The sequence below is a fragment of the Herpailurus yagouaroundi genome, unplaced genomic scaffold, assembly GCF_014898765.1.
Source record: "Herpailurus yagouaroundi ecotype Mexico unplaced genomic scaffold, PumYag 28, whole genome shotgun sequence".
Classification (NCBI taxonomy): domain Eukaryota; kingdom Metazoa; phylum Chordata; class Mammalia; order Carnivora; family Felidae; genus Herpailurus; species Herpailurus yagouaroundi.
The window spans coordinates 109990558-110012226 of NW_024412376.1; the positions used below are offsets into that span (position 1 = coordinate 109990558).

The 21669-nt window shown below is 37.7% G+C and overlaps 1 protein-coding gene across 1 annotated transcript in view; it reads right to left on the bottom strand.

The window, feature by feature from the left end:
- The window catches only part of NPFFR2 (neuropeptide FF receptor 2), a 94708-nt gene extending 73467 nt beyond the window's left edge, over nucleotides 1-21241 (bottom strand). Inside the window, exon 1 of the mRNA XM_040481564.1 lies at nucleotides 20732-21241. The gene's annotated coding sequence lies outside the window, so the exon portion shown is untranslated. The remainder of the gene's footprint in view (nucleotides 1-20731) is intronic.
- Nucleotides 21242-21669: the final 428 nt, after the last annotated feature.

Here is a 21669-nt window from a genome sequence, read left to right on the forward strand (position 1 = left end):
AACTTAGATTATACCAGGATGCCAGCTGTTTATAAGAACTCTTACTACCATAAAATTATAATACAAGAAACACAGAAACACATATCCCACTGTAACGAAGTTTTTTTTACCACTGAGTATACTAGCTATCATCTCTTTTTCGAACCATTAAATGCACATACCACCAGCCTACAACCAGGGCATGAGCTGTCCTTAATCCACTTAAGATGATACGAGGAAACCCATATGTCTAGACAGAGACACAATCTATTATTGGGACAACAGGATGTGGCAGCAGCACCTTGTGACCGATGCGGCAGTAAAAAAGATTGACATATTTTTCTATTGAACTGGTCCTTGTATTCCAAAATAATTGGGTTTCATTCCATAGCCATGTTTATCTTTATTGAAACAGATATAACTTTAAATAGAACACTCAAATAATTCTAATTAAATCATAAACATCCCAGACATTTTATTTTTCCTAAGCCTGTTCACAGGCTGACAAGGAGCACAGTTATATAATCCTCTAACCAACCACTGCTACTTTAGAAAACCAGACAAGTTGCTACATATGTCACCACAGGTCAGTTATATGGATCAGGACATATATCACATCAGTGTTGCCACCAGACCACTGCTAGGGGATCATGGCTTTGTAAAGTAAATCTGTTAGTTACCAAACCCTATCACGTCCAAGGCAAAAATTGTATTAGCTTTTTAAAACTTCCCCAAAACATTTCCCAGATGTTTAAAATAAACACCAAACAACATATTCTGCAAATCAATGGTAGTCTGTTTTCTGTAGCTTTAGCTAAAAGATCATTTCCTAGGCCATTTACCCATTTTACCAAAATAGCCACCCTCAAAAAATTCTATTGTGCTATACCCTGCCAAGCTAAATTAAACTTTTGTTCATGTTGAATGCACTGGAACACATATGCATTCTTTTTTTTTTTTTTAAACGTTTATTTATTTTTGGGACAGAGAGAGACAGAGCATGAACGGGGGAGGGGCAGAGAGAGAGGGAGACACAGAATCGGAAACAGGCTCCAGGCTCCGAGCCATCAGCCCAGAGCCCGACGTGGGGCTCGAACTCACGGACCGCGAGATCGTGACCTGGCTGAAGTCGGACGCTTAACTGACTGCGCCACCCAGGCGCCCCCACATATGCATTCTTTATGAGGACTCTGAGTTGAAAATTACTCTCTGGGTCTAACTAAAGGCAACCAATGAAACAACCACACCTTGAAACTGAGTTTTTAAAGATTCTATTTAATAAATGTACATTGGTTCATTTCCAAATAGTATTTTTAAGAGGACATGGTTTAAGGTCAAACAGTTCTATTTTTGAAGTTTTATCCTTGTCATTTACTTGTAGAGAAAATAATCCAATTATGCTGTGCAACAGAGCACTAAAATCATCAAATACAAAGTTTAAAAGTAGGTTTAAAAATATTTGAATGTAAGAGATAAGCTTTCAATTTGAATAATATGTTCCACAGAAAAAAGATTAGTTCACCTAGCAGAACTATCCATCATGTTTTATTCAAAAAGTTTTCAGGGAAATGAGAACTTTCTTCCTTTTCTTTATTGGAAGCTGTATTGCTGTGGACCTTCCTGTATTTCTTCCTTTATAAGCTTTTCAGAAGTTGTGAACTGTGGTGGATGGCAGTATTCTATGAACTATATAAATGATCCCTGAAAGTACAGTCTTTGGATGGCAGTATTCTAAAGCAGAAAATACATCCAGTTAGAGGATAAGAAATTTGACTCCTCATTTTGGTTCTCCCTAAGCTATGTGACTTAATATTTATACATTTTAATTTGATAATCTCTAAAATTTTGAACATAAAAATTATGTGTGATGTTTTTCTAGCCTTAAAACTTCCCATTAACTCCAATAAAACTAATGATTATAATGCCTCTGTTTACTTCAGCATGATTTATAATAGCCAAGATATGGAAGCAACCCAAGTGTCCATCGTAGATGAATGGATACATGCATACATATACATGCATGCAATGGAATACTGGCCATTTAAAGAATGAAATCTTGTCATTCACAACAACATGGAGGGACCTAGAAGTATTATGCTAAGTGAGATAAGACAGAGAAGACAAATATCATATGACTTCACTTATATGTAGAATCTAAAAAACAAAAACAAAACACAGTCTTTGAAATACAGAAAACAAACTGGTGGTCCCCAGAGAAGAGATGGGTGGGTGGGATAGGCAAAGGAAATCAAGGGGATTAAGAGGTACCAAATTCCAGTTATAAAAAAGTCACAGAGATGATAAGTACAGCATATATAGACAGTAAGATTGTAATAGCACTGTATGGTGACTACATTTATTGTGGTGAACAGAGTAATACATAGAATTGTTGAATCACTATGTTGTGCATTTGAAACTAATATAACATTCAATGTCAAGTATATTTAAATTAAAAAAAAAACAAAAACATCTGGGGCACCTGGTTGGCTCAGTCGGTTAAAGGTCCAACTCTTAACTTTGGCTCAGGTCATGATCTCCTGATTTATGGGTTCAAACCATGTGTTGGGCTCTTCACTGACAGTGAGGAGCCTACTTGGGATTTTCTCTCTTCCTCTCTCTCTGCCCCCTCCCTGCTCTCGCTCGCTCTCTCTCTCTCTCTCTCTCTCTCTCTCTCTCTCTCTCAAACTGAATAAAACTTAAAAAAACAAAACACACACACACACACCTAATGATTATGAATTGCTGGTGGGAAAATAGTGAGAAAATACTGGAGAAAAAGACAAGAAAAAAAAATTTCGGTCACCTTACCAAAGTATTGTAACATGAGTTTCAGCATTCATATCTTTTGGCAACACTTTGTTTAAAACATAACTTTCTCATATAGGAGGCTACCCCCATGCAATTGTAAACCACTAATATGGATATTTTTCTTCTATATATTCCAAAAATGTGCTCATTTTTCTCCATCAGGCTTTTTTTTCATCCTCACATGGGATCTACAATTTTACATGGATATAGATATGTTACAGATTGGCTCAGCTAACACTGGTGAGAAAGTATAGCCAAGAAAAACTACTGTTGCAACTTAGATTTTAGGAATTTTTTTTTCTGATTAAAAATAGTTCATGATCATTATAAAATACAGAAATTATAAAGAAAAAAAAACTAAAAACTCAAATTACTACTACCTACAGGTAACATTCTTTATTCCTGATGTTTCCATACAGAGAAAGCTTGTTTCAGATCAACCTCCCGGCTCTTCATTCACTCTTCTGATAAGAATCAGAAAGTTTGGGAGGAGAAACTGAACGTAGGCATCTCTGGCCTTTTTAATACTCTCTTTTGGAACTTGCTGCCATAAGGAGAAGTTCTCTGTGTTCATAAAAAATGAACTGGGTGGTCTCCCTATGACAGAGGAATGAAGTGGGAAACCCTGTCTAATTTAAAACCAACTTTTATAGCAAATCCCCTTGCCTACAACTCTAAGCCAGATTCTCAAATAATCAAATGCTGATATGATACTTTATGCCTGACTCCTGCATCTATCTCTAAATAGCTCCAAACTCAGGTAGACAGAAAGGAGGCTGTTATTAATTGTAAAACTTTATAGATCCCAAATGTTAACATGTCAGCATATTTTTCTATTTATATTCATGCATGCATTTATTATCTTTCAGCATTGTAACAAGATTGTAACAAGAGACAAAGGACATTGTATAATAATAAAGGGGACAATCTAACAGGAAGATATAACATTATAAATAGTTATGCACCCAACATAAAAGCACCCAAATACATAAAAACAACAACCAGAAAGAAATTAATTTATAGTAATACAATTTAACAGGAGGGGACCTTAACACAGCAATTACATCAATGGACAGATCATTTGCTGTTTCTTCTTCAGCAAAGAAACAGTGGCTTTGAATGACACACTTGACTAGATGGACTTAACAGACATTTTCAAACATTCTATCCTGACAGAGCAGAAATACATTCTTTTCAAGTGCACATGAAACATTCCCCAGGATAGATTACATTTTAGGCTACAAAATAAGTCTCAACAAATTTGAAAAGACTGAATTATACCATGCATCTTTTCTGACCACAATGCTATGAAACTAGAAATCAATCACAAGAAAAACTATGGACAGAGCACAAATATATGGACGATAAATAACATGCTACTAAAAAATGAATGGGTCAACCAAGAAATCAAAGAGGAAATAAAAAAGATACATGGAGACAAACGAAAATGAAAACATGGTCAGTCCAAAATTTTGGGGATGTAGGAAAAGACGGAAGTTTACAGCATTACAGGTCTACCTCAGGAAGCAAGAAAAATCTCAAGCAACTTAATCTTGCACCTAAATGAGCTAGAAAAAGACAAAACTCAAAACCAGCAAAAGGAAAGAAATAATAATAATTAAAGCAGAAATAAATGATATAGAATCTAAGAAAAAATAGAACATATCAATGAAACCAGGAGCTGGTTCTTTGAAAAGATCAACAAAACTGATAAACCTCTAACTAGACTCTTAAAAAATGAGAGAGAGGGAGAAAGAACTCAAAATCACAAATGAAAGGGGGATAATAACAACTGACACCACAGATATACAAATATCAATTGTGGGAGAATATTATGAAAAATTATATGCCAATGAATTGGACAACATAGGAGGAATAGATAAATTCCTAAAACATATAACCTACCAAAACTGAAGCTGGAAGAAATAGAAAATTTGGATAAACCAATTATCAGCAAAGAAATTGAATTAGTAATCAAAAAACTCCCCAAAAACAAAATTCCAGACCAGACAGCTTCAAAGGTAAATTCTACCAAACATTTGAAGAAGGGTTAATAGCTATTCTTTTCGAACTATTCAGAAAAAAAAAAAAAAAAAAGCAAAGAAAGCTTCCAAATTCATTTTGTGAGGCCAGCATTATTCTGATACCAAAATCAGATAAAGACACTACAAAAAAATAAGAATAAACTACCGGCCAATATCTCTAATGAAAATGATGCAGGGGTGCCTAACTGGCTCTGTTAGTAAAGCATGCAACTCCTTATCTTGGGGTTGTAAGTTTGAGCCCCATGTTGGGTGTAGAAATTACTTAAAAATAAAATCTTAAAAGAAAGAAAAAATATGCAAAAGTCTGAAAAATATTATCAAACCCAATCCAACAATATATTAATCATGAATCATTCACCATGATTAAGTAGGATTTATTCCTGGAATGTGAAGAAGCTTCAGTATTCACAAATCAATCAATATCATACACCATATCCTTAAGAGAAAGGACAAAAACCATAGAATCATTTCAACAGATGCAGAAAAAGCACTTGAAAAAGTACACTATCATGAAAAAAACCCTTAACAAAGCAAGTTTAGAGGAAACAGACCTCAAAATAATAAAGGCCTTCTATGAAAAAAAACACAGCTGACATCATACTCAGTGGGGAAAAACTAAGAGCTTTTCCCCTAAGGTCAAGAACAAGACACAGATGTCCACTTTCACCACTTTTATTCAACATAATAAATACTGAAATTCCTAGCCACAGCAGTCAGACAACAAAAAGAAATAAAAGGCATCCAAATTGGTTAGGAAGAAGTCAAACTTTCACTATTTGCAGATGACATGGTACTCTATATGGAAAACCCTAAAGACTCCACCAGGAAACTATTAGAACTGACAAAAGAATTTGTAGGATACAAAATCAATATATAGAAATCTGTTGCATTTCTATGCACCAATAATGAAGCAGCAGAAAAATGCAGAAAGCAATCCCATTTATAGTTACACTAAAAATAATAAAATGCCTAGGAATAAACTTAAAGATGTGAAAACCTACACTCTGAAAATTATAAAATACTGACAAAGGAAATGGAAGATGACACAAAGATATGGAAAGATATTCCACGTTCATGGATAAGAAGAAATATTGTTCAAATGTCCATACTATCCAAAACAATCAACAGATTTAATGCAATCCCTATCAAAATACCAACAACATTTTTTCACAAAACTGGAAAAACAATCCTAAAATTTGCATGCAACTACAAAATACCCTAAATAGCCAAAGCAATCTTGAAAAAGAAAAGCAAAGCTGGAGGTATCACAATTCTTATAAATTATCTTTTTTATTTTTTTTAATTTTTTTTCAACGTTTATTTATTTTGGGGACAGAGAGAGACAGAGCATGAACGGGGGAGGGGCAGAGAGAGAGGGAGACACAGAATCGGAAACAGGCTCCAGGCTCCGAGCCATCAGCCCAGAGCCTGACACGGGGCTCGAACTCACGGACCGCGAGATCGTGACCTGGCTGAAGTCGGACGCTTAACCGACTGCGCCACCCAGGCGCCCCTGGAGGTATCACAATTCTAATTCAAGTTACATTACAAAGCTGTAGTGATTTAGACAGTATGGAACTGCACAAAAATAGAAACATAGATCAATAGAACAGAATAGAAAGCCCAGAAATAAACCCACAATTATATGGAAAATTAATCTTCAATAAAGAAGGCAAGAATATACAATGGGAAAAAGACAATCTCTTCAGCAAATGGTGTTGGGGAAACCGGACAAATATATGCCAAAATAATGAAACTGGACTACTTTCTTACACCAAAAATAAAGCTAAATTCAAAATGACTAAAGACCTAAATGTGAGACCTGAAACCATAAAAACCCTAGATGAGAACACAGGCAGGAATTTCTATTGGTCATAGCAACATCTTTCTAGTGTGTCCCCAGGCAAGGAAAACAACAACAAAATATTGGGACTTCATTAAAATATAAAGCTTCTGCACAGCAAAGGAAACAACCAACAAAACTAAAAGACAACCTACTGAATGAAAGCAGGGAGAACATATTTGCAAACGACACATCTGATAAAGGGCTATTTTCCCAAATACATAAAGAACATATATAACTCAGAACCAAAATAACCAAATAATCTAATTTATATTTACTTTTTAAAAAATATAATTTATGTCAAATTGGCTAACATACGGTATACACGGTGTGCTCTTGGTTTTGGGGGTAGATTCCTATGATTCATTGCTTACATACAACACCCAGTGCTCATCCCAACCAGTGCCCTCCTCAATGCCCATCACCCATTTTCTCCTCTTCCCTGCTCCGCTATCAACCCTCAGTTTGCTCTCTGTACTTAAGAGTCTCTTATGGTTTGCCTCCCTCTCTGAAACTATTTTTTCCCCTTCCCTTCCCCCATGGTCTTTTGTTAAGTTTATCAAGTTCCACATATGAGTGAAAACATATGATATCTGTCTTTGTCTGACTTATTTCACTTAGCATAGTACCTTCCAGTCCCATTCATGTTGTTGCAAATGGCATGACTTCATTCTTTCTCATTGCCAAGTAGTATTCCATTGTATATATAAACCGCCTCTCCTTTATCCATTCATCAGTTGATGGACATTTAGGTTCTTTCCATAATTTGGCTATTGTTGAAAGCACTGCTATAAACATTTGGGGTACATATGCCCCTATGAATCAGCACTCATATCCTTTGGATATCCTTTGGATGTGTGTCCTTTGGATAAATTCCTTGTAGTGCTATTTCTGGGTTGTAGGGTATTTCTATTCTTAATTTTTTGAGGAACCTCAACAGTTTTCCAGAGCAGCTGCACAGTTTGCATTCACAACAGTACAAGAGGGTTCCTGTTTCTCCACATCCTTGCCAGCATCTGTTGTTTCCTGAGTTATTAACTTTAGCCACTCTGACTGGTGTGAAGTACTATCTCAGTGTGGTTTTGATTTGTATTTCCCTGATGACGAATGATGCTGAGCATCTTTTCATGTGTCAGTTGGCCATCTGGATGTCTTCTTTGGAAAAGTGTCCATTCATGTATTCTGCCCATTTCTTCACTGGGTTATTTGTTTTTCAGGTGTTGACTTTGGTAAGTACTTTATAGATTTTGGAAACTAACCCTTTATCGTCCAATATGTTATTTGCAAATATCTTCTATCATTCCATTGATTGCCTTTTAGTTTTGTTGATTGTTTCTTTCATGGTGCAGAAGCTTTTTATCTTGATGAAGTCCCAATAGTTCATTTTTGCTTTTATTTCCCTTGCCTTCGGAGACATGTCAAGTAAGAAACTGCTGTGGCTGAGGTCAAAGAGGTGTGCCTGTTTTCTCTTCTAGGGTTTTGCTGGTTTTCTGTCTCACATTTAGGTCCTTAATCCTAAGGACCTAGGATTTTGAGTTTATTTTTGTGTATCGTGTAAGAAACTGGTCCAGTTTCATTCTTTTGCATGTTGCTGTCCAGTTCTCCCAGCACCATTTGCTAAAGGGACTGTCTTTTTTCCATTGGATACTCTTTCCTGCTTTGTCAAAAATTAGTTGGCCATGCATTTGTGGGTCCAATTATGGGTTCTTTATTCTGGTCCATTGGTCTATGTGTCTGTTTTTGTGCCAATACCATACAGTCTTGATGACTACAACTTTGTAGTAGAGGCTGAAGTCTGGGATTGTGATGCCTCCAGCTTTGGTTTTCTTTTTCAACTTTACTTTGGCTGTTCAGGGTCTTTTGTGGCTCCATACAAATTACAGGATTGTTTGTTCTAGCTTTGAGAAGAACGCCAGTGCAGTTTTGATTAGGATTGCATTTTCTGACTTCCACTGTTTCATTATAACAATACAGTAATTCACATTCTATAACAGTGAAGCTTATATATGTCTCCTTGTGTCCTCTGCATCATAGTTTCTTCTGCTTGGTCCATTCTGTCATTGACCCTCTCTACGGCATTTTTCATTTCATATATTATATTTGTCAGCTCCAGATTTTGTTTGGTCCTTTTTTATGACTTCTATGTTTTTGCTAAACATCTCATTTTATTAATGTATTGTTTTCCTGATTTCATTGAATTAACCATTTTCTTGTAGCTCACTGAACTTCCTTAAAACAGCTATTTTGACTTCTTTACTGGGTAAATCAAAATCTCCATGTCTTTGAGGTCAGTTACAGGAAAATTACTGTGTTCCTTTGGTGGTGTCATGTTTCCTTAATTTCTCATGTTCCTTAAGGTCTTGTGTTGCTGTCTTCACATTTGTAGAAGGATTCATTTCCTCCAGTGTTTGTTGATGGACATTAGGACAGAAACCTTTCATCAGCCCAGCTAGGGATTCTTGGTCTCTTTCACACTTTTGGATACACTTGCTTCACACTTCTTGCTCCCTTATGTAGCAGGATTCTTAAGCTTATATATCTTCTCTTGATCCTGCCAAGCCAGGCTGAGAGTTGACAGCCTCCCTTTTATTTTCCACAGGCACTGCTAAATGCTCAAGTTTGTGGTTTCTTCCAGACCCACATATTAGGGCTGGCTTATTGCTTGTCCCCACTTACTGCAAAAGCTTGTTCTCTGCTCCCTGGAGCTGCCAATGAGAGCTAGGCACAATGTGTGTGGGTAGATATGTAAGTGAGGCATGTAAAGTTTTGGGGGTTGCCAGTTAGGGAATCGGCAGCTGAGGAGTCTCCAGTGGTTCACAGGCAGGCCTGGAAGGCCTGTAGTCTGACACAGTTACTAGGATTTGCATCTATTTCAAGCTCTGGCTGCTGTGTTCCCAGTTATGAAGCTCATAATTCAGTACTCTGAATGGGGCAAGAGATAAATGGGCCTTTCTGCCAGCATCCCACACAGCTGGGAGAGCTGATACTTAATCTCAGGCTCTCACTTTCCCCTGAAGGAGAAATCATAGGCCAAGAAGGGCTCTCTTGGGACTGAGCTGTACTCCCCCTTGGTGGGAGGGTGTTGTGGGTAAAGCTAACCAGTTCCTCTTATTCTCTCCAATGTGTCTGACCTCTGAATTTTTTTCTCAATGCTGTGCTAGAATTTCTCCACTAGCTTCCTGAACTTCCACTAAAGCTCTCTTGCTTGTGGGTGATTATTTAAATAAGTGTTTGCCAGAGTCTCCTAGATCATGGCCAAGAGGAGCTAGAGCCAGTTCACAGGACCCTTCAAGGTCCAGGAATGGGACTGAGATCTGTTTGCCCATCACCAGGTACATGAGTGAGATGCCAAGGTACCTTGATGTATGGTACCATCGACAGAAACAAAGCCAAAGAGTGATGAAGCCAAATGTTCAGGGGTATGGAGCTATTTCTGGATCCGTAGCTGAGGCCCATTTGGCAGTCACCTGTCTGGGTGGGTGCCTGTTTTCTCAAAACATCTCTCCTTCTTCTTGGACGACATGCAGTTTCATAATATTCTTCCTGGATCCTACAGTTGCCACAAAGGTACTTTTGCCTATGGATGGATGTCAAATTGTTGCTGCTGAGAGGAGTATATGAGCAAGGGACATCCTATTCAGCCATCTTGCTGACATCACTATCTTGTTTTAATTTGAATGCTCTGATTACCAGTGAGTTTCAGCATCATTTTTTTAAAAGTTTACATGTAATTCTCCCATTCATTTTCCTTGTTTATTTTTAATGATCTCTGTACTAGTTTTAGGAACTATCTATGTATACTAGGCACAACGTGTGGCTATACAATAATAAAGTTAGAAATAAATAATTGAAAAGTGAGCATTTGGAAACTAACATGATTAATTCTAGATAAACCTCAGATCAATAAAACATTATAGAGCGCTAAAAAACTGCAGAAAGGAATTAGAAACAGTTTTAAAAACAGTATTATAAAAAGAAAACAGTTTTAGAAGAGTTGCAGTTCAAAATGGTGACCTAGGAGGACTCTGAACTCACCTTCTCCAAGGAACACACCAATTTATACATTCTAATAGAAAGATTCCTCCTGAAAAAGAACTGAGGGCTTATTGAGAAGCTACTGAACAACCAAAGGTGGAATGGCAAGAGTACAGGAAGAGAGACAGACATGCCACAGTTTAAAAGAGTAACTAGCATAAACAGCCATAGGTCAGCTAGCCAGGAAAATTCACCTTGCATACACAGTCTACATAGGGGACACCATACACAAGACCACTTTTTGAACTTTAGGAGAAGTAGCTGCTTCACCTAATCCATAAACACACAAAAATCAACCAAACATAGAGACAGAAGAATATGCTCCAAAAGAAAGAACAAGAAAAAAACTTCAGGAAAATAACTAAATGAAAGAGATAAGCAATATGCCTGACAAAGAATTTAAAATAATGAGCATAAAGATATGCACCGGGCTGGAGTAAAGAGTGGAAGAAGCCAGTGAGATCTTCCATAAAGAGATAGAAAATATTAAAAAGAACCATTTAGGGTTGAGGTATACAACAACTGAAATAAAATCATACTAGAGGGAATCAACAGTAGATTAGAGGATGCAGAAGGGCATAACAGCAATCTCAAAAACAGGGTAATGGAGAACACACAAGGTGAAGAGCAAAAAGAGAAAAGAATTTTTCAAATGAGGATACTGATCTCTTGAACAACATCAAGTGGCATTCACATTTTGGGGTTCCAGAAGAAGAGAGAAATAATTTCCTACTTAAAGAAATAATAACTTCTCTATCCTAGAGAAGAAAATAGACATCCAAGTCCAAAAAGCACAGAGAGTTCCAAACAAGAATAACCCAAGGAAGTCTACACCACAGCACATCATAATTTATATGTCAAAGGTTAAAGATAAAGAGAATCTTAAAAGCAGCAAGAGAAACACAAAAAAAGTTACCTCCAAGGGAAAATCTATAAGGCTACTAGCTGATTTTTCAGCAGAAACTTTGCAAGCCAGAAGGGAGTGACACGATAAATTCAAAGTGCTAAGGGGAAAAAAATCCACAATCAAGAATACTCTACCCAGCAAGGTTATTGTTCATATTTGAAAGAGAAATAGAGCTTCCCAGGAAAAAAACAAAAGATAAAGGAGTTTATCACCATTAAACGAGTCTTTTAAGAAATGTTAAAGAGATTTCTTTAAGTGGAGAAGAAATGTCCATAATTAGACATAAGAAAAATGTGGATGAAAAGATGTAAACTATGACAACATATACATAAAAGGTGGAGAAAGGGGTAAAAAGGGAAGATAAGGGGAAAAAGGGAAAAATATTTTTTATTTTTCTGTTATTTTAAATGTGTCTGAACTTAAATGATTATCATATTAATATGGCCTAGTTACTTAAGATGTTAAATATAAACCTCATGGTAACCACAAACCCAAAACCAATGATAGATACACAAAAATAGAGAGAAAGTCAAAGAAAACACTATCTTCATCAATCACAAAGAAAGAGAGCAAGAGAAGACCTACAAAAACAACAAGAAAACACATTTTTTAAATGGCAGCAAGTACACACCTATCAATAACTACTTTAAGTATAAATGGCTAAATGCTCCAATCAAAAGACACAAAGAGGCAGAACGGATAAAAAAGCAAGACCCATCTACCTGCTGCATACAAGAGATTCACTTTAGATCTGAAGACATATTCAGACTGAAAGTGAAAGGATGGAAAAACATTCACCATGCAAATGAAAGTTTGTTTTTTTTAAAAAAAAAAAGCTGAGGTAGCAATACTTATATCAGAAAATATATTTTAGAACAAACACTGTCACGAGAGACAGGGAAGGGCATCACATAATGATAAAGGGATCAATCAAACAAGAGGATATAACAATTGTAAATATCTATGCACTCAACACTGAAGCACTTCAATACATAAAGCAAATATTAATGGACATAAGTAGAGAAATTGATGGTGATTTCTTCTTCAATGAAGAAATTTAAAAAAAAAACATGAAGACAAGTGAAAATAAAAATACAACAGTCCAAAACCTCTGTGACATAGCAAAAGCAGTTCTAAGAGTGAAGTATGTAGCAATACAGGTCTATCTCAAGAAACAAGAAAAAATTCAAACAGTCTAATCTTACACCTAAAGGATCTGGAAAAGGAAGAACAAAGTCCATGGTGAGTAGAAGAAAGGAAACAATAAAAATCAGAGCAGAAATAAATGATGTAAAGACTAAAACCCTTAGCCAGACTCATCAAGAAAAAAAGAAAAAGGACCCAAATAAATAAAATCAGATATGAGAGAGGAGAAGTAACGACACCACAGAAATACAAAGAATCATAAGACGGTACTATGAAAAATTGTTTGCCAACAAACTGGACAACCTAAAAGAAATGGATCAATTCTTAGAAACACACAATCTTCCAAAACTAAACTGGGAAGAAAATAGAAAGTCTAAACAGGCTGATTACAAGTAATTAAATTCAATTAGTAATAAAAAGCCTACCAAAAAATACAAGACCAGGGGTAGATGGCTTCACAGGTGAATTCTCTCAGACATTTAAAGAAGAGTCAATACCTATTCTCAAACTATTTCAAACAAAACAAAACAAAACAGAAGAGGGAAGAAAGCTTCCAAATACATTCTTATGAGGCCAGCTTTGCCTTGATACCAAAACCAGAAAAAGATACTGCAGGCCAATATCCCCAATGAAGGTAAATGCAAAAATCCTCAAAATATTAGCAAATGGCATACAATATTTTAAAAAGATAATTCACCATAATCAGGCGGGATTTATTCCAGAAGTACAAGGATGATCCAATATACACAAATCATTTAATATTATACCCATCAACAAATCAAGGAATAAAAATCATACAATCTTTTCAACAGATGTGGAAAAAAACATTTGACAAGATTCAACAGGCATTCATGATAAAAAATCTCAACAGTGCAGGCTTAGAGAGACCATACTTCAACATACTAAAGCCCATATATGAAAACTCACATCTAACATCATACTTAATGGTGAAAAACAGAGCTTTTCCTCTAAAATCAGAAACAAGGCAAGATGTCCACTCTCAACACTTTTATTCAACATAGTACTGGAAGTCCTAGCCACTACAATCAGACAATAAAAAGAAATAAGAGGCATCTAATTGGTAAATAAGAAGCTAAGTTTCACTATTTGCAGATGACATGATATTACATAGACAACCCTAAGGACTCTGCCAAAAAACTACTGAAGTAATAAATGAATTCAGTCTAGTGGCAGGATACAAAATTAATACCCAGAATCGGTAATACACAGAAATCTGTAACACTAATGAAGTCACAGAAAGAGAAATTTAAAAAAAAACAACACCATATATAAATGTACCAAAAAAGAATAGAATACTTAAGAATAAACTTAAAGTGGTGATAGATATGTACTCTGAAAACCATAAAACACTGATGAAAGTAATTGAAGATGACACAAATGGAAAGATATACCATGCTCATGGATTGCAAGAATTAATATTATCAAAATGTTCATACTTACCCAAAGGAATATACAGATTCAGTGCAATTCCTATCAAAATACCAACAGATTTTTCATAGAACTAGAACAAATGCTACTAAAATTTGTATGGAACCACAGAAGACCCCGATAAACCAAAACAATCCATTGAAGGTCTCACAACTCCAGATTTCAAGATATACTACAAAGCTGCAGTAATCAAACACTAAAATCTTAGAATTTACATAATAAGAATTAAATGTGTGGATTATTAAAAAAAATAGTTTGAATGTGCACAGTATAAGTTATGAGCAAAAACATGACAAAATGGGAAATATTTACTGTACAAGAGTTAATATTGACAATATTTAAGGAACACTTAAATATTCATCAGACGATGACAAATAGCCCAGCAGAACCTATGGACAAGAACTGATTAAACAATTTACATAAGAGCAAATCCACATATCTGAAAAGCATCAAAAGATACTAACTTCACAAGTTAAGATATTTAAATAAATGTAACAATTATAAACTGAAGAATTATAACATTGATAGCTGTGGGGACATGGATTGTTTCACAATTTGCTGGTAAAAATGTGAATATAACACTTCAGAAGCAATAGGGCAACATACTTTAAAACTTATAAATATTTCTACCCCTTGAACTTAGAAATAAAAGAAATCATCAACAATTTTTATTATGACCTTGTTTTGTGATAAAACTGAAGACAATAAAAACCTCTGGAAATAAAGTGAATGTTTATAAAGTGGTGAATGGCTGAATTTATTGTTTCTTAATATGTCCATCATGAATATTATACAGACATGTAAAATTTTAGTTTCATGTATAATGGTTGACATGGAGACTTTCCACAAGGTATCAATGAGTAAGAAAAAATAAGGTGCACATTTCTTAAAAATGATGACAAAAAGACTGACGTGCATGTGTGTATACACAAACATGTTTGCACATGTATGTATGTGAATGGTTATAAAAGTGTATGAAAATCGAGGATAATAGAACTCAGTTGCTAACATGGGTTATCTGTGATAATGAAACAGAAGACAATAAGGAGTGGACAAAGGCAGTTAAAGGAAACAGAAAAATTACAAATTCAAAAGCAATAGCATTGTGATATAATTTGGACATTTATATAAAATTACATATGGACATATTTTTAAATAAAATATTTTTAAAGATGAAAAATTATCATGGTGATGAAAACAGAATGGGTAGATTTAACTTAAATCTAAAGTAAATGCGGCATTTATATTTTCCTAGTTCAGACCCAGATTTTCTTAAAATTCAACATCAAATGATACTGCAAAGCTTGAATGTATATTAAAATAATGCAACCGATGGTAAATAGCTTTTTCAAATTTTTTTCTCCAACATGAAAGGGAAAACATATACAGGGATTGGTCTTTTAATTATTAAGGTAGAATCGGTGGAAAGGAGAAAACAGCAGAAAGGAAGAATGGGACCAGCCTAAGGTTGAAATTTTAGTAACTTGATTGCACCTCCAGAAAGATGCAGGGGAATCTGATAGGGAGATGGCAATGAAATTTTCAATGAGCAAATATTTGCCAGTATCCCCCAGGTGCCAGACTCTGTTCTAGGTACTGAAGCCAGTGGTGAAAATGAAAGCACACAGTTCCTTACATGGAGCTGAGATTCTCTTTCTGAAAAGCAAGATCATAAACAAGTCAACGAGTCAATGGAGGTAGTCTCCAGGAGCAAGTGGGCTCCGGGACAGCAGATGGTACTGTGACGATCTGAGACTGACAGGGCAAAATGCCTCCCAGTGCAGCTCTGACAGGCAACGTTCTCAGGCGGGGAGAAGAGTGAATGCCAAAGCTGTAAGTAGGACTAAGCCTGGTCCATACAAGGCTGGAGGGGACTAAATGAAGACAAGAGGGCTGAGGGCTAAAGACGAAGTCAGAGACAACTGGAAGGGCTTTGCATGTGGTAGAACCTTCAAGGCCTCACTTGTGTGAGAAAACACAAATTAGAAGTTGCTAAAACCTGGAATATCAAAATATCAAGGAAAGCAAGCTGAGGATGGGGTACTTGGGGAAGCTCAGGGTTTACTTGCCAGGGAACCTGTAGGGCCGCTCGCTTTAAGGAGCATAAAGCGCACTCCACGTCAGAAATCATCTGAGATAGCTACTCCAGCTGAATTAAGCGGGGACAAAGAGAACCTCCTCGAAGACGCGGGATTCTAGCCGAAGACTTTTAAGCCTGAAGTAGTATATCAAGTGATATCAATTATATAATGGCTATGGAAAAAACAAAAAAAGATTGCAAACCTGTTGAAGTTTAGGGAATTCCAGAGACATAACCGGAAGATTCCGAGTAAGGAGCCAAAGGAGAGGTAAGGCTATAAACTGCTGAAAGGGTGCCTGTTACAAATTTGATACCCTGTGCTTATAAAAAGGATCAGAAGGTAAGTTCCTAGAGAAAGCCGACATTCACTTCAGTACCAGTGTGCCAAGAATTCAGGGACAGGAAATAAAATGGAAAGGAAGATTTAAAAACTTAAACAGTTACCTTTAATTAAATTTAAATTTTATTATTTATTTATTTATTTATTTATTTATTTATTGAGAGAGAGAGAGACAGAGAGAGAGAGAGAGTGTGTGTGAGCAGGGGAAAGGGGCAGTGGGGCAGAGAGAGAGACAGGGAGATATAGAATCTGAAGCAGGCTCAAGGCTCTGAGCTGTCAGTGCAGAGCCCGACAAGGGGCTCGAACCCACCAACTGTGAGATCATACATGACCTGAGCCACTTAGGTGCCCCTAAGCATGTGGGTTTTAAGGCTACCTGAGTTCATTATCCTGATTCCTCAGCCTAGTTAATATGTTTACTTTGAGCAACTGATTCCTGAGCCTCAGTTTCCTTATGAAGAAGACAGGGATTGTAATTGTACTTAATATCTAAAATCATAAAAACTGAATGAGATTATGCATATTATTTCATATTATAGTTACTGCTTCCTCCAGGTTGAGTTATTCCTATCTCATTTGGAAAATTGTTATTTTTTAAATTTTGTGGGAATGCAGCCAGAGCTAGAAAATTCTAACGTGCTTGGTAGACCTCTGGAGGTTTGAAAGCATGGGCCGATGGAGATTTCTGTGAGGGACTGGAGAAACGGGCGTCAGTTCTAGCAGAGGATGTCAGTCTGCTGTTGTCACACTGGAACCCAGACTCCAGTGGACCCAGACTGTCCATTTAGGCAGGCACCTAAATGGGACCCCTTTCAAAGGCCCAAGAAGCAAACAAGAAACGTACTTGGGGAATATTTGGAAACGTCAAATTTTCAGTGGCAACAAAGAAAGAGCCAATTTCTTGGCACTCCAGGGGTCGTTTTATTTTTTTTTTTTTCTTTTCCCGAATTACTGGCATGGTATGATTTGGGTCGTGCTGCTATTCTGATTCCGTGATGTAACATACCAGGTGTGCTCACTGGTGACAGACGACCGAAGCTAGTTTTACAAGACAACTAGAACAGGGAAGTCTTCCCAGTCTTGTGTGGCATTGCAACAAATTGATGACTGTGCTGTCCTGATTCACTCTGACTTTTTTGCATGTGTTCGGGGGCAGGGGTGGGGGTTGGGGAGACATCAAAGAGGCATTCATAACATGCTTGAGGTTCTAACCTTCCATCACCTGGTCTCGGCTGCTACCATAGGAGCCACACCAGTAATGACCATCCGAGCATGTAGGAGAGACTTCTCTGCCCTTTGCTCTCTCCTCCCTGGCCAGAGCTAGAAAAACCTTTACATTTGTCAGATGGGTGCCTTAAAAAAATATCACTGTGCATCTCCCACATGCCCGAAGCGGCATCCAGCCGTCATATACACCATCCTATTCTCTTAAGAGCCCATTTTACACAGGAGGCGTTGAGGTCACAGGATTTTCAGGGCTTTGCCTGAGATAGCTGCTGTCAAGTGTCAAGGGTATCTAAGCCTTCTCCCTCTGGATCCTTCGCCCACTTACTACAGAAACAAGGAAACCAAGAGGAGTGAAAAATTGCGGGGAATCTTATTCGAATTCATAACTCCTTTTACATCTGAGAAAATTTTAGACTCAAAATTAAATGATTTGCTTCAGGCACAGAGCCAGTTAGAAGCCTGTCGGGGAAGAGAACCAGATCTCTTCACTTTTAGAAGGCTCATATCTCAAAATCCCGCAAGGCACAGGGAGGACCTGAGATCCATGCTAGACAGCTGTCTGTTGGGGTGACCATGCCAGCTCATTGCTGGGGCAGTACATTTACATCTGCCTTTGGTTCAGCAGAGGGAGGGACCCTCTGGACCCTTAATGTCCAGCTTCAAGGCAACCAGAAAATTCATTGAAGAGCCATTTTATCCCATAGAGCCAGAGCTTAAAACTAAAGAGAAAGAGAAAGAAAAAAATAATCTGTCAACGCTGGGCTAACGGTAAGCACAGAAATCATGTGGTTAAGAAAACAATTTAAGATTGTTAGAAGAGCATATAGATATGTTTAAGAAATGTAAGGTTGTATTTATCTTGCATTCTTTAAATATATAGGACAGTTTTGAAGGGTTCCCCTACAATCAATTCTCCCTTTTCATAATGAGGAGAATAGATAGTATTTAACAAAATGACTATTTTTAAGTAGATGAAGCTTTGAGGAACAAAATTCTCATCTTGCATCTTGACTATAGCTAGAAATATATTTTAATACAATACAGTGAAAAAGTTCATGAATATTTATCACAGAGACATTTACATGGAATTCTCATAAAAGAATCACACAACAGCCAAGAACCATAAATGAACTGATTTTCTAGGAGGAAATTATTCACTGATACTAGTGAATTCATATCTATACAGTCTATAGTCTTTGACATCTGTGAGAGAAAATATTGGTGAGCAGCGTGATTGACAGGAGCTATGAGGTAAAAGAATCAAAAATAAAACAACAAGTTTCTAACATATACTTTTAAATAATACATTCACAAAATCTTCCAGAATAAAAATGCCGGATAAGATGATAGAGTGCTAGGTAAATGAAGAAAAAATAAGTTTCAGATCCAAGCTCTCCCGAAGATACCTATAAACATCAAGAAAAAAATGGCTGGTAGAAAGATCTTATTGGATTATATGGAGTTTAGAAAACCTTATACAGCGATAAAAAGCACAGGATAAAGATATATGAGTAATGTGTCCTTATCAAGCAATAATGAAAGCACAGTTTAGATTATTACAACAATATCTACTCTTTGGTAATATTGATACATATCTTAATACGTGTACCTTTAAAGATAGTGCAGTGTATAGTGAAGCAGCTATTTTCTTAAATGATTAATCTATCACAGCTTTTAACAGACAGAAGACTCTCACTGAGCTGTACACACAAGTCTGCCACACAACTTTCTGTTCATGAGAGTGATTCTATCTTTGGCCATTTCACAGCAATTTTGCAAATTGAACTGTAACTTAAAATACCATTATTAAGGTAATTTTACACGAGCTGTGTTTTGGTTTAATTAGGATTCTAGCTGAAAACAAGTATATCCAAAGTTAACAAACCACCGTTGGCTTATCCTCCTCCCTCATCAGATTGTATCAATAGAAAATAATCTGGTTGTCTGATGGAAAGAGAAATTCAGACACGTGGTTAACACAACCTCAACTATTTTGGTCGGGGAAAAAAACCCAGCATCTTCTTATAGCTTACGTCATATTTAAAAGTCTTTAAAATAAATAAATATTTTAAGTATCTACAATCTGGCCGAGGGGAAACGGGGTGGGGGGGGGCGGGAGTAAACAAATGCGTTTTCGTTCCTTACAGTTCTGTCTTTAGCGAAAACGACAGCGTAGGGCAGATTAATTTTCCTTTTCTCCCACACCAGACCCTAACCTTGACCTAGGGCTGCATGTTGGAAAATGCCTGGTGGTTTGGTAGAAGGGAGGGTAAACCAGCATTTCTGGAAACCCTAGATCAGTCCAAAGAAGAGCTAAAAAATCTCTCCAAGTGCCTTCACCAAGGGCTCGGTGGTGTCCTGTACCAGGGTAAGAAACCACATTCTAGCCTTTCTGGCAAGTCGAAAGGCACAAGATGCAGCCATAGACACAAAGATCATTGCTCAGAATCACCACGGGTGAAGAGAGCAGTTTAGAAAAGTCTCGCTAGCAACAAGCACGCTCTGCGAGGAGATCTAACAGTTGTATCAATATGGCCCTGGAGAGGGTTTTTGAACTTCATGGTTAACAAAGCGCCGCTTTTCCCTCGTCGCGTCCCAGCTCTGCCAGCCTGGGAACAGGCATCCGTGGCCTGGAGAGTCCGGGGGGGAACCCCCCCCCCCCCCCACCAAAAGTTGGGCTGGTGACCAAAGTGACACCCTCCTGGACAGTGATTCCACAGAGGGTGCCCGAGGAACTAGATGGAGAGGGACTGAGGAAAGGTCGAAAGAGGAACGGTGCAAAATCCAAGGTAACCGTCCCCAATCGCAAACAGGAATCCTCAAAGCCGGCGGAAGCGCTGTGCACCCCAGCCCAGCCTGGCCGCGCCCTTACCTGCACCCGCACAACGGCCGAGTCCCGGCAGCCAGAGAGCCCTGGCCGGGCTTCAGCAACAGGTTCCACCTCTCCCGGGGCTGCAGCTCGGCCCCGGCTCCCGCCACCTGCCGCTGTCCCCGCCGCTCCAACCCTGCTTGTCGCTGCCCGCCGGCTGGGCGCCCCGGGCTCTGCGCTCAGCTCGCTGCCTCCTCGTCCCCTTCAGCTGAAACGTCACTCTCCAGGGGGCACCTGCCGGCTGCTGGGATTAAGGAGAAGCTATTCTCATCCCGCCTAGGGCAACGTGGATACTTTCTGTGAAATTGAGAATCCGTGTGCAGCAAAGGAAAGAAAGCAGCCCTCTGGTTTTGCGTGGTTAGTTGCCTCTCCACACCTTGGGCGAGTGATTTAGCCTCTCTGTGCCTCAGCTGCCTCTTTGGTAAAATAGAGATAGAGGTTATGGTGATAATAACTGGGGAATCTGAGAATTGAGTGGGCATGTATGTGCAAAATGCCTGGACATATTAAACATTCCATAAACGTTAGCTATTGTTTTAAGGTTCTCATCACATCCGTGAGTCCTTGCAAAGGCCTTTTAGGTTGCAAGAAAACCTCTCTGGAATTCTGGAAATGCGAATTCACATCATAATTAGAAGGGGCAAGGAGAGAGCCAGGGGTGAATGCTCAGTGATTGTGACAAGAAAATCTGCTCAGCTGGAAGTTGCTAATGGATCATGCCTAAAACTTAATGTATTAACTTAGAGGTTTATAGAATTACTGAGAAAGGAACATTTAAAGGTACTTTAAGATAGTAACACAGGCAGGGTCAAGTGTGGGTAAAGCCTTTGCATACGCTTGCTATCAGGTCTGATCCTCACAAGGGTGGGCTTATTAAGCAATGGGTGGTATATAATGACTCCCCAGTCCACACAGAGGCTCCAAGGTTCAGTGGCTTGTCC